Source organism: Monodon monoceros, unplaced genomic scaffold, assembly GCF_005190385.1.
Source record: "Monodon monoceros isolate NGI ecotype Baffin Bay Population unplaced genomic scaffold, NGI_Narwhal_1 Super_Scaffold_21, whole genome shotgun sequence".
Lineage (NCBI taxonomy): Eukaryota > Metazoa > Chordata > Mammalia > Artiodactyla > Monodontidae > Monodon > Monodon monoceros.
Window position 1 is genome coordinate 117557774 of NW_021703778.1, and position 14823 is coordinate 117572596.

Genomic DNA, 14823 nt, shown 5'->3' on the forward strand with positions numbered 1-14823 from the left:
ACACTACATAATGATCAATGGATCAATCCAAGAAGAAGATATAACAATTGTAAATATTTATGCACCCAGCATAGGAGCACCTCAATACATAAGGCATATGTTAACAGCCATAAAAGGGAAAATCAACAGTAACACAATCTTAGTAGGGGACTTTTAACACACCGCTTTCACCAATGGAGAGATCATCCAAAATGAAAATAAATAAGGAAACACAAGCTTTAAATGCCACATTAAACAAAATGGACTTAATTGATATTTATAGGACATTCCATCCAAAAACAACAGAATACACTTTCTTCTCAAGTGCTTATGGAACATTCTCCAGGCTAGATCACATCTTGGGTCACAAATCAAGCCTGGTAAATTTAAGAAAACTGAAATTGTATCAGGTATCTTTTCCATCACAACACTATAAGATCAATTACAGGAACTGTAAAAAATACAAACACAAGAAGGCTAAACAATACACTACTAAATAACCAAGAGATCACTGAAGAAGTCAAAGAGGAAATCAAAAAATACCTGGAAACAAATGACAATGAAAACACGATGCCCCAAAACCTATGGGATGCAGCAAAAGCAGTTCTAAGAGTGAAGTTTATAGCAATACAATCCTACCTCAAGAAACAAGAAACATCTCAAATAAACAACCTAACCTTACACTTAAAGCAATTGGTGAAAGAAGAGCAACAAAACCCCAAAGTTAGCAGAAGGAAAGAAATCATAAAGATCAGATTAGTAATAAATGAAAAAGAAATGAAGGAAACAATAGCAATGATCAGTAAAACTAAAAGCTGGTTCTTTGAAAAGATAAACATAATTGATAAACCATTAGCCAGATTCATCAAGAAAAAAAGGGAAAAGACTCAAATCAACAGAATTAGAAATGAAAAAGGAGAAGTAACTGACCTTGCAGAAATACAAATGATCATGAGAGATTACTACAAGCAACTATATGACAAAAAAATGGACAACCTGGAAGAAATGGACAAATTCTTAGAAAAGCACAGCCTTCCTAGACTGAGCCAGGAAGAAATATAAACAGAGCAATCACAATCACTGAAATTGAAAGTCTGATTTAAAATCTTCAACAAACAAAGGCTCAGGACCAGACGGCTTCAGAGGCAAATTCTATCAAACATTTAAAGAAGATCTAACACCTATCTTTCTCAAACTCTTCCAAAATATAGCAGAGGGAGGAACACTCCCAAACTCATTCTATGACCAAAACCAGGAAAAGATGTCACAAAAAAAGCAAACTACAGGCCAGTATCACTGACGAACATAGATGCAAAGATCCTCTACAAGATACTAGCAAATACAATCCATCAGCACATTAAAAGGATCATACAACATGGTCAAGCGGGGTTTATCCCAGGGATGTAAGGATTCTTCAATATATGCAAATCAATCAATGTGATAACCGATATTAACAAATTGAAGGGTAAGCACTATATGATCATCTCAATAGATGCAGAAAAAACTTTCAACAAAATTCAACACCCATTTATGGTAAAAACTCTCCAGAAAGTAGGCATAGCGGGAACCTACCTCAATATAATAAAGGCCATATATTACAAACCCACAGCCAACATCATTCTCAATGGTAAAAAACGGAAACCATTTCCAATAAGATCAGGAAAAAGACAAGGTTGCCCACTCTCACCACTATTATTAAACATAGTTTTGGAAGTTTTAGCCACAGCAATCAGAGAAGAAAAAGAAATAAAAGGAATCCAAATCAGAAAAGAAGAAGTAAACATGTCACTGTTTGCAGATGACATGATACTATACATAGAGAACCCTAGATATGCTACCAGTAAAGTACTAGAGCTAATCAATGAATTTGGTAAAGTAGCAGCATACAAAATTACTGCACATGGCGGCTTCCCTGGTGGCACAGTGGTTGAGAGTCTGCCTGCCGATGCAGGGGATATGGGTTCGTGCCCCAGTCCGGGAAGATCCCACATCCTGCAGAGCAGCTGGGCCCATGAGCCATGGCTGCTGAGCTTGTGCATCTGGAGCCTGTGCTCCACAATGGGAGAGGCCACAACAGTGAGAGGCCCGCGTACCAAAAAAAAAAAAATTACTGCACAGAAATCTGTTGCATTCCAATACACTAATGATGAAAAATCTGAAAGAGAAAGTAAGGAAACACTCTCAAAAAGAATAAAATAACTAGGAATAAACCTACCTAAGGAGACAAAAGACCTGTATGCAGAAAACTATAAGACACTGATGAAAGAAATTAAAGTTGGTACAAACAGATGGAGAGATATACCATTTTCTTTTATTGGAAGAATCAACATTGTGAAAATGACCATACTACCCAAAGCAATCTATAGATTCAGTGCAATCTCTATCAGCCTACCAATGGCATTTTTCACAGAACTAGAACAAAACATTTCACAATTTGTTTGGAACACAAAAGACCCCGAATAGCCATAGCAATCTTGAGAAAGAAAAATGGAGCTGGAGGAATCAGACTCCCGGACTTCAGACTATACTACAAAGCTACAGTAATAAAGACAGTATGGTACTGGCCCAAAAACAGAAATATAGATCAATGGAACAGGATAGAAGCCCAGAGATAAACCCAAGCACATATGGTCACCTTATCTTTGATAAAGGAGGCAAGTATATACAATGGAGAAAAGACAGCCTCTTCAATAAGTCTGCTGGGAGAAACTGGACAGCTACATATAGAAGAATGAAATTAGAACACTTCCTAACACCGTATACAAAAATAAACTCAAAATGGATTAAAGACCTAAATGTAAGGCCAGACACTATAAAAGTCTTATAGGAAAACATAGAACACTCTATGACATAAATCACAGCAAGATCCTTTTTTTCCTACCCCCTAGAGAAATGGAAATAAAACCAAAAATAAACAAATGGGACTTAAGGAAACTTCAAAGCTTTTGCACAGCAAAGGAAACCATAAACAAGACCAAAAGAGAACCCTCAGAATGGGAGAAAATATTTGCAAATGAACCACCTGACAAAGGATTAATCTCCAATATATACAAGCAGCTCCTGCAGTTCAATATTAAAAAACAAACAACCCAAACCAAAAATGGGCAGAAGATCTCAATAGACATTTCTCCAAAGAAGATGTACATGATGCTCAACATCATTAATCATTAGAGAAATGCAAATCAAAACTACATTGAGGCATCAGAATGGCCATCATCAAAAAATCTACAAACAATAATTGCTGGAAAGGGTGTGGAGAAAAGGGAACCCTCCTGCACTTTGGTGAGAATGTAAATTGATACCGCCACTATGGGAACAGTATGGAGGTTCCTTAAAAAATTAAAAATAGAATTACCATATGACCCAGCAATCCCACTACTGGGCATATACCCTGGGAAAACCATAATTCAAAAAGAGTCATGTACCAAAATGTTCATTGCAGCACTATTTACAATAGCCAGGACATGGAAGGCACCTAAGTGTCCATTGATAGATGAATGAATAAAGAAGATGTGGCACATATATACAATGGGATATTACTCAGCCTTAAAAAGAAACGAAACTGAGTTATTTGTCGTGAGGTGGATGGACCTAGAGTCTGTCATACAGAGTGAAGTAAGTCAGAAAGCGGAAAACAAATACCATATGCTAACACATATATATGGACTCTAAAAAAAAAAAAAAGTGGTTCGAAGAACCTAGGGGCAGGAGAGGAATAAAGTCGCAGACGTAGAGAATGGACTTGAGGATACGGGAGAGGGAATGGTAAGCTGAGACGAAGTGAGAGAGTGGCATGGACATATATACACTACAAAATGTAAAATGGATATTTAGATCTAGTGGGAAACAGCTGCATAGCACAGGGAGATCAGCTCCGTGCACTGTGACCACCCAGAGGGGTGGGATAGGGAGGGTGGGGGGGAATACATAAGAGGGAGGGGACATGGGATATATGTATACATATAGCTGACTCACTTTTTTATACAGCAGAAACTAACACACCATTGTAAAGCAATTATACTCCAATAAAGATGTTAAAAAAAAAATCTGTCCGTCATATTTAAAATGAGTATATGGGAATTCAGTCTTGCAATGGCCAAAGGATTTTTTTTTTTGGATGAATTAATGTTTTGTTGTAATATTCTTTTTTCAAAGATTTATTTATTGTTGTCTGCATCAGGTCTTAATTGCTGCACGTAGGATCATTGTTGAGGCATGCGAGATCTTTCATTGTGGTGCACGGTCTTCTCTTTAGTTGTGGCGTGCAGGTTTTCTCTTCTCTAGTTGTGGTGTGCAGTCTCCAGTGCGCATGGGCTCTGTAGTTTCCAGTACTTGCGCTCTAGATGAGGCACGCGATTTCGGTAATTGTGGCACTCGGGCTCAGCTGCCCCACAGCATGTGGGATCTTAATTCCCTGAACAGGGATCAAACCTGCATCCCCTGCATTGTAAGGCACATTCTTTACCACTGGACCACCAAGGAAGTACCTCTTGGATTTCTTTGACAGCCCTCATCTCAAGCAAATAAATTACTGGCACTTATAGAATGGATATCATTCTAAGAAAAATGATTTGTGATAGACAGGAGAAAAGATTGAGAAGAATAGAAGAGAAATACAAGAATTTATAGCACAGTCCCTTTCACAGAACCTTCCTCCTCTTTTCTCTGCTGTCTCTGCTTCCTCTGCTTCTCCTGCATTTCTTTATCCCTTCCTGCATCAATCTGACTCCTGGGGAAGGGGAAGTGATGATCTTTTAGTTGGTGGTTCCCTTCATTCATGCATTTTCACATAAAGAGAGATGAGGACACAACTTCTTTAGCTGGTAATGAATTATGTGCTCCGTTTGAAGACACAGGCTTGTGTCCTGGTGGCTTAACCCTGAGTCCACTTCATATCTTAGTCCAGATTCCACCTCCAAGAGTCCCTTCTCATCCACACACCAGGTAGCTAGGAAAGCAGATATGGTAAAGAGACCTGATCAGGGACTAAGGAGAACTTAGATAAAGGACTATGCCCCTTATGAAGGCAACAGGATGGAGAGTTGTGACTCTACTTAGGCAATCAAACAAGGCATTAATCTGATAAATGTAAACACAGAACAGAGTGCCATATAATTTAATTTTTCTTGTCACAACGCAAGGAAAACCAGCCTTATTTGGATCACCAGGAAAACTATTGCCATTGAGAAGCTACCCAGGACTGAAGGTACCTCTACTTACTATCTATGTGAATTTAATTTAATTGAGCCTAATATGAAACATTGAAATAATAATATCTGCTTTAGCGTTGTTGAGAGTTAATAATGTATGCAAATCTCCTGATATATTTTTGGCACTTAACAGACATTTATTTAATGATAGATCTTATTAGGGTTATAATTATCATAATCATAATTAGCCAATGAATCACTTGTAATAGGAGCATCAGGCTCAACATTTAATAAGTGAGCTGCTTTAATATTCCAAGAAATATATACATCACTGCCATAAATAATTAAGTTATCTTTTATTGTGGAAATAAAATACTAATAAATCAAGTCTAAAATCCAGCTAAAATTAAAATATACCACAATGGTATTTTTCTTTATTTCAAGGATGCAAGTGGGGCAGGATAATTTATTGAGATATTAATTTGAGTTTTATTCTCCCTTGTACTCTCCTTCCCTCATTCAATTTGGTGGTTAGACTGTTGGTTTCCTTGCCCCAGAAGAGATTTGTGTTGCTAGGCTAAATATGAGAAGCATGTAAACAACTGTGTTCCTGGTTTTTTAATTCCAGATACTTGATATTCCTGAGTATTTTGCTATTAGAGAGGAGAAATAGGTGGATGGCTTTTAAACTTGTGAGAGAGGGAGGGGGGATTCCCTAAGACTCCAAATAGATGCCAATGTGAAAAGTATACCATGACTGGCATTCTTGAAACACACTAGGATGAAAGTGAATAAATACCTAGGGCAGTGTTTGAGTGTGGACCTTAAGGAAACTGGAGCTTGTATGCCATGGCTCCAACTCTTAGTAAAGATTTCCAGGCCCAAGTTTGACTCATGCAGAAGAACTGAAAAATTCAAGAGTCCTTATATTCTGGAAAATTAGATTACAGAAAATCATGATGAGATAAAGAAAAACTACACTTTCTGCCATTTCAAATCATTGCTTAAGACTCCTTGATTCTTCTGTAAAGAGCCTCGGTAATGATTGAGAGTGATTTTCCTAACAGGCTGTCAGCACAGGTTCTGAGCTATATTTAATCTGACCATAAAAAAATAATATGGATTTTTCTGATGTGTTATCTCTTGCATGATAAGTGTTGGGTATAAAGTTCATATAAAAAGAGAATTTAATATTTTATATTTTTTCTGGCAATCCACTCTTTTTTTAAATTTATGAAGTATAGTTGATTTACTCTGTTGTATTAATATCTACTGTACAGCAAAGTGATTCAGTTATACACACACACACATATTTATTTATTTTTCATATTCTTTTCCATTATGGTTTACCACAGGGTATTGAATATAGTTCCCTGTGCTATATAGTAGGACCTTGTTGTTTATCCATTCTCTGTATAATAGCTTGCATCTGGCAATCCACTCTTTTTTTTTAACTTTTTATTTTATATTGGGCTATAGTTGATTAACAATGTTGTATTAGTTTCAGGTGTACAGAAGAGTGATTCAGTTATACATATACATGTATCTATTCTTTTTCAAATTCTCTTCCCATTTAGGTTGTTACAGAATATTGAGCAGAGTACACTGCTCTATACAGTAGGTCCTTGTTTGTTATCCATTTTAAATAGAGCAGTGTGTACATGTGAATCCCAAACTCCCTAACTATCCCTCCCCCCCACCCTTCCCCCGGTAGAGAGTTTAATATTTTAATATAACAATCTATCATCTAAATATATCAAAGTACAAAAATAACCTAAAATGGTGCATAAAACAAATTTGACAATATTTGACATTTCTTCTTGCTACTCATGATATTTCATCTATCTTAGTTGGAAAAATCATGGCACTTCATCTTAATCCTCTTGTTTTAACTGGACAGTAAGGATAAGGAGTCCGACAGCTCAGGCAGGTTCCAAGAAGAGCCCTCACTCTGTGCTACATGAGTCATACCTTATAGGAAATTGAGGTAAAGACCATTTGGGCCTGTGATGGTAACTTTTCCTGAGTCCAAGATGGGGGATAACATGGACTTTGTCCTTTGATGCCACTCCCTTCTTTTCTACAACATCTATAAAAGCCTACTTTTAAAGTATTTTGTTTAAAAATTGATTCAATTGAATTAAACATCAAGGGGGAGAAAGAAGAAAGAAACTAGGTGAAGTATAAAATCCTCAAACTAACCTGAAATATATTCTGCAACAAAGATGTCATGGTGAAGGGCTGGTTGATTAGAGCAGACATTTTGAATTCAGTGATCCAGCAGCCCTTAGGAGCATTGGGAGAGAGCTGCCAATTTTGAGAAACACACTTTCTGTTTGGCTTTACTGATTATTTGAAACAGTATTGCCAAGGCCCTAATTTCAGTCCCATCTTTATTGTTGCTTTGCCTCTATGATGCTCATAAGGTGTGGCTCTTCCTGGTCTTCCCACTGATGCTTGGTGTCGTATGAGAAAGGAGCCACAGGAGTACCAGCTTTCTACTTGGTTTAGGCACTAAGAAAATCCTGGGGCTTCCAGCACAGCTGCTTCTCAAAGCTGTTGATTTGCACTATAAAAATTGATCCAAGTGGTTTGTCCTCTATCTATCCCATGGCTTGCTCTTGCCCCTTCAGTTAGGAGGTGTTAATGAGCTCCTGCTTGTATCTCTTCTCTGGCTGTTTCTTCAGTAAGTGGAATTGTGTGTTGAAGGTATTGCCTCCAATCAGTCTAGCCCCTCTGCACTTGACTAGGGGAAAACATCATCATCAACAACAATAATAGCATAAATTTCTCATCTATACAATGTACTTATCCTTATTCTCTTATTTATTTATTTATTTTTTGTGCATAAGAAGGGTATGTATAGCTTTTCAGTAATTTCAGTGCACATATGGATGGAGCATAAAATGGATCCCTGAGCGATCCTTGCACAAAAGTAAATATGTATTACGTCTATTCCTATCAACATATATAATTGTTTAAAACAATATTTTAACAAGGTGATCCCTGATCACTTTAGTCAAGAGTATGTCATTCTTGGGACTTCCCTGGTGGCGCAGTGGTTGAGAGTCCGCCTGCCGATGCAGGGGACACGGGTTCGTGCCCCGGTCCGGGAGGATCCCACATGCCGCGGAGTGGCTGGGCCCGTGATCCATGGCCGCTGAGCCTGCGCGTCCGCAACGGGAGAGGCCACAACAGTGAGAGGCCCGCGTAACGGAAAAAAAAAAAAAAAAAAGAGTATGTCATTCTTCAGATAAATATCAGCTCTGAAACAGTTTTTCAAAAAGGCTTATATTTTTATCTGTTTTCTACGGTTCACATTCATTCCATAAACAATGAATGTTGAATTGCTGAATGAATTGGTCAATTAATCAATTCACTAATAATGTATAGAGTGAGGAAATGATAAATAGGGTGAAAAGGTCTTGTGGAAAGGAAACTATTGCATTTTATGCCACCAGAAGGCTCATTTAAGTAATGAAGGAAATAAAATATAGGGACAGGCAACAAAAATATTTTTTAAGTACCCTTGTGGCATAAACTAATTTTTCCATATAATAAATGGTCATGCCTCATATATCATTGATTTTATATTAAGTTACAGGTTTTAGGATATGAGGTGGAAAAACTGCATGAACAATATTCAAGATCAACTGTTTGCAACCCTAAAGTATTTCTGGAAGCATCTGGAAAGGATTAATTCTGGTGTCTATATATAACTGCATTCTAAGAAACAGTGGCTATTGTACTGTAGGTACAAACCTGAGTCAGCATCTTCCAGTTCTGACTGATAATTTTTTTTGTCCTGTCTGTGTTTATCTTCTCCCCTTAGAGCAGCCAAGGGATACATACACTTTCTATTAGGTAGAAAAGAAGTAATGGCTTTCTTAGTGTCTGAGCTCAGCAGCAAAGAAGTCTGCAATTACAGCAAAAAGAAAAAGAAGAAAAAGAAAAAAAACCAAGAAGCTTGCCCCAGTTTTACTTAGAAGCCTGTGAGTTATGTTCATTTTTCCATGAAAAGAGGCAGGTGAAGTGTATCCTCTACAGGCAGTCTCTTGAGAAGGAATGATAAATCTGGCAGATAAGACAGACCAGCAGGAAAGTCAGAGTTAGAGACTGGGAATTATGAGTACTTAGTTAATTATGAGTATCCACTAGTTATTGTCATTAAACCAGGTTTTAATTTCACGGAACCTCTTTTAAAAGAAGTAAGCTATTATAGAATTATATCTCATCCAGCTTAATTTTTGTCCTTATTCATGAAATTTTTTGTTCTACAGAATAGCTGAGTCAGTGATACACAAAAACAAAGATACAAACACTGATACATATATTTTTCTTCTACTTAGAATGTTTGGCTTATAAAATAATGTGGCATGGTTATTCTCAAAAGATTGGATTTTAGCACAACTTTATCAGTAGAACTATGTATAGTAAACAGTGATGGTTTTACTTATTATATAACATTATTTTACTTAAATTTAGGAATGTAAAATATACAAAGCTCTGACTTATTAGATTATTTGCAAGTAATTTTTTTTTTGCGGTACGCGGGCCTCTCACTGCTGTGGCCTCTCCTGTTGCGGAGCACAGGCTCCAGATGCGCAGGCTCAGCGGCCATGGCTCACAGGCCCAGCCGCTCCGTGGCATGTGGGATCCTCCTGAACCGGGGCATGAACCCGTGTCCCCTGCATCGGCAGGCGGACTCTCAACCACTGCGCTACCAGGGAAGCCCGCAAGTAATTTTTTATAATAAAATTTGGCCTTGAGATTTTGGATTCAGTGAGTTCAACCCTGAGGTTCATTCTTATAATTTCTATCCACATGGTTTCTCAGATAGTGATTTCCACTGTCAGTCCTGGTGTGGTGGCCCAGCCTACAAGATGGCCTCTGGTAATTCTGCCTCCTGGTATTCACACCCTTCTATAATCCCTCCAAATTTGTTAGGATGTTGGACTCGGTGAATAGTAGACTATGACGGAAAGGATGGATGCCACTTTAAAGAATAGGTTCTAAAAGACAGTATGATACTGTTTTGCTTGTTCTCTCATGCACTGTTTCTCTGAGATCACTTGCTCTGGGGAAAGCCAATCTTGCCACCTCTTCAGACAGAAATATATATGCATATATATATGTATATATATATTCTTTTTCAGATCCTTTTCCCTTATAGGTTATTACAAAATATTGAGTATAGGTCCCTGTGCACAGTAGGTCCTTGTTGGTTATGTAGCCTGCTGCCTGTTTTTGTAAGTAAAATTTTATTTGAAAACAGCCCCATCCATTCATTTAGATCCTATGTATGGCTGCTTTTACTGTATAACAAAGACATTGGGTAATTGAGACCTCATGGTCTGCAGAGTCTAAATATTTAGTATCTAGCTCTTTTCAGAAGAGTAGTTTATAGATCCTTGTTCTAAGCCAAGTCTAATAAATCTGTAATGAATTTAGTTCTCTTCATGTTGAAATCATACAAATAAAACAATGTATAAGGAATTCCATGGAAAACTATTTTCATAAAATTAAAGTATGTGCTATGTTCTTTTTTCCTCCCATCTAAAATTCATTTCAAAGAGTAATAAAAATCATCATGACTCTAGGGATTCCAAACTATTAATTTTTTTTGTAACTTTGGTAAAATTTTGTTCTTGTTTATATTTTGTTTCATTTTGGAATACATGAAGGCCCAAGTTATAATAAAACTTTCTACAACACTGAAATGGCCCCAAAAGACATTATTTAAACAGTTGGCTATTTTCTCTCTGAAAAGTCATTCCTCCAAACATTTTAATGTTGCCTTCATAGGTAACTAGAATAAAACTTGTTTAAATGTTTGATGTGTAGCATGAATAATGGATTAAAAAATATTTTTAGCAAAAAGTTAGGGTTTGAACCTTACAAATATCATCTTTCTGAGGCAAAACTCACATGTATGTATTTATTCTATAAGAGTTAAATGTCATTACTTCTTGGAACTCTAGAACAGGTTGGATGATGATACAAGTTTTATGAACTTGGGGTATTTATATGGGGTGAGCATACTACATACCTAAAGTGATTTTATATATATATATATATATATATATATATATATAAGTCAGCCTCTAAATAAACAACATAAATGTCTGACAAATAAGATGTTGGATTCTGAAATATTTAACTTTTATTTTAGTATTTAATGCTGTTTCATTTTTAAAGTAGAAGTCAATTACAATTATTTTAGGTCGTTTATATTTCATACTTCGTTTCAGTGTTTTAATGAATATATACCCATAATATTGGTCTAGTATACTCTCAAATATTTCAATTCTACCCAATGTTTCAAAATTAATTATATTGACAATAAGCATATAAAGTTTTTTTTTTTTTTTTTTTGCGGTACGCGGGCCTCTCACTGCTGTGTCCTCTCCCGTTGCGGAGCACAGGCTCCGGACGCGCAGGCTCAGCGGCCATGGCTCACGGGCCCAGCCGCTCCGCGGCATGTGGGATCTTCCCGGACCGGTGCACGAATCCGTGTCCCCTGCATTGGCAGGTGGACTCAACCACTGCGCCACCAGGGAAGTCCAAAAGCAAATATCTTTTTAAACTAATACTTTTTCAAATTCTTGACTAAAAGAAAAAAGCTGGCTACATTTCTATTAAAATTTACTTAACTCTTAACTATGATTTTGTATAATAAGTGTGAAATTTAAAGTCAGTTGAGAGAGGTTCAGTCCTGATTTATTTAAAACTATTCTTTCTGTTGATAAATGCATTTAATCAGTAATACTGTCTGTGCTGTTAGATAAAATAATGAATATTTCATTCAAATATAATGTTGAAATTTTCAGTGGCTTTCCAATAGCACCAAATTTTGGCTTAAAGCCCAGATATTTCTTAAGATTCTAGCCAATAAAATCTGTCTGAAATTGTGAGGAAGGATGGAGGGTAAGGGAGTAATCAAAATGCTTTGATATTATAAACTTTGTAATTTGGCTGATAAATACATTACCTGTAGTTATGTATAGTACTATAATGGCTTTCAAATTATTTAATTATGACTATGAATAATAAAAAATACATAATCTCTAAGGGAAAATAGTTTAAACCCAGGTTAGATGAAGTTGGTAAGAAAATAATTCGCTAAATCTTGAGTAAGTCCTTCATCCCAGAGCCTCATTAATAATCACAGAAAGGCCTTCTGTAAATAATAGACTCTTGAGATGTTGAGGCGCTTTACTTCAGGACAATAGAGCACCATTAGGGTTACTCTTCCAAGCCTTGTTTTCTATTTGGATTTGTTTATATCTAATAGTTTAGAGTCTCCCTTGGGATCAGGAGCATAAGCTTAACAGATAGTGGATAAAACTCAGAGGCAAAAATTATAGCTGTAGAATAGGGATAAGTGGTCCTAATAGGGATAGAACTACACAAAGGTTTTACTACACATTATACTATATATGTGGGCCCTGAAGCTTCTGCCTATGGCCGAGTAATGGGACTCAATAAAAGCATTTCCTTTTGCATTTTTATGCCCCTAAATTTCCCTACAAGTGTGTTCAAGGAAAAAGAGCATTATGTAAATAACTCTTAGGAAGTTATCATGAAATACAGAACATCATCAAAGGGTATAAAAGAAAACATAAGAAGGTTTACAAGGTGAATCAAAGCTACAAATAATAGAATCTTTCCTTCTGGCCCATCTATGTCACATTTCTCACTCTACATACCTCTTGTCTATCCTAGTAAAATAAGGGAATCTTAATATGAATTTACATGAGAATTAATGTTTTCTTTTAAACAAAGTTAAATAAGTCAAACTTGAGGTACAATGTCATGGAAGTGTTAAAACCCATTCCCTTCCCTGTGAGAATGAAAGCTTCCATCAAAATGTGTGGACCAGATAAAATGAACTTCCTCCAGAAGTAATATGTGACTAATAGTTCACATAAATGACCTTTATGGATGGAATTGTCAGTTGAAAACAATTCTTTTAAATTTTTATCCAGAATTGAAGGCTATCAGGTTTTCTTCTCCACTAGTAAAGTGTAAGTCATTTGAGTCACTGTATTGATCAGGGTCATGTCAGGAGACAGAAACCATTTAAAAATTCTTGCATTTCATACATCTTTTGTAAAGACCTTATTGTTTGCTTATTTTATTCATTCTAAATATTTCTTCTTTATCTGGAGCATTCAGTCTATTTATATTTATCTTAGTTGCTCTTTTATTGGGTCATATTTATTTAAGTGCTTTCTACATTTGCAGCCTGTTCTTTGTTAATTTTTTCTTTCCTTTTTTCCTTTATTTGGAGGGATGAAGTGTGCTTTTTTTATCATCACCCTCATATAAGAGTCTGAAAGTTATTTTGTCTATTTCTGTTCTTTTAGTGTTTATTCCTTTCTTGTAGCAAATAGACATTTCAGAGCATGGCCAGAGACATATCAGATGGTATCTATTCTGTCAGATTGGGTTCTGAAGCAGGGCATGTAGTTTAGAGCACCCAGCCTACTTACAATGATTGTATTGTGTGTGAGAAAAACTTGGTTATTATAAGCCACTAAGAATTTTGTTTATTGTTAGTGCAATATAACTTAATATATCCTGTCTAATGCATAAATTATTATCAGTGGTAAATATCATACAAAAATTGAAGTTGTGTGTATGTATGTGTATTCTGTAATTAAATTATTATAGTAGGCTGGAAAGATGATGATCCTATTTATATAGTGGCATATTATTTGGTCAACCTGTGTCTGTGGAAACATGGAAGCATATCAAGTATGTAATGCACTTGTAGCTCTAGGGGAAAAATTTGGAAGTAAAATGCTAGTACTATGACTTGATTTCTGGGGACATATTTAGTAAAGTAATACAAGGTAAGAAAAGAAATAAATATATCAGAAAAGAATTGGCTAGTTTGAAAGCAAAACTGAAAAAGACTAGAAAAAGTCCACAAATTTGGCAATTTGCAGGTTTGGAATTGCCATTGCTTCTAATCCCAAAAAGTAAAAGTCAGATTTGAGAAATACTTTCAGCAATAATTGCCAGTTAAACTCAGTGTTGTATCAAGGATCAAGTGAAGTATACAATGGTCACACCCAATAGTCATAATCACTAAACCTATAAAAATTTCTCAGACTTAGCATCCAATTAATGATGTGTCATGAAATAAAATTACTCCACTTAGAACGAAGGACTTAATGGAAAGGAATGTCTTTCCTACTAAAGCCTGATAATCATATTTAATCTAAGAGATAGTCATATGGGAAGATTCATGGAAATATGAAAAAATATAACTATATTTGACACTTAAGTATGCCTAATTATAAAATTCTAAGGAAAAAAAAGCAGGGTCTTTGGTTATGCAACAGTTACTTGCATATGATACCAATAGCGCAAGTAACAAAAACAAAACAACATAATACTTATGAGTTTTAAAAATTAAAATTTCTTACACTTCAAAGCATACCATTCAGTAAAAAAGATTGTTAATAGACTGGAAGAAAATAGTGGCAAATAATATATCTGATAAAGGTCTTATGTCCAAAACATATAAAGAATTTTTACTACTCAATAACAAAAAGGCAAATGACCCACCTAAAACAATGGATAAAAGATTAGGGTAGGCATATCTGCAAAGAAGATATAGGATTGAACAATAAGCATATCAAAAGATGCACAGCATCATTGGTGATTAGGCAAATGTAAATCA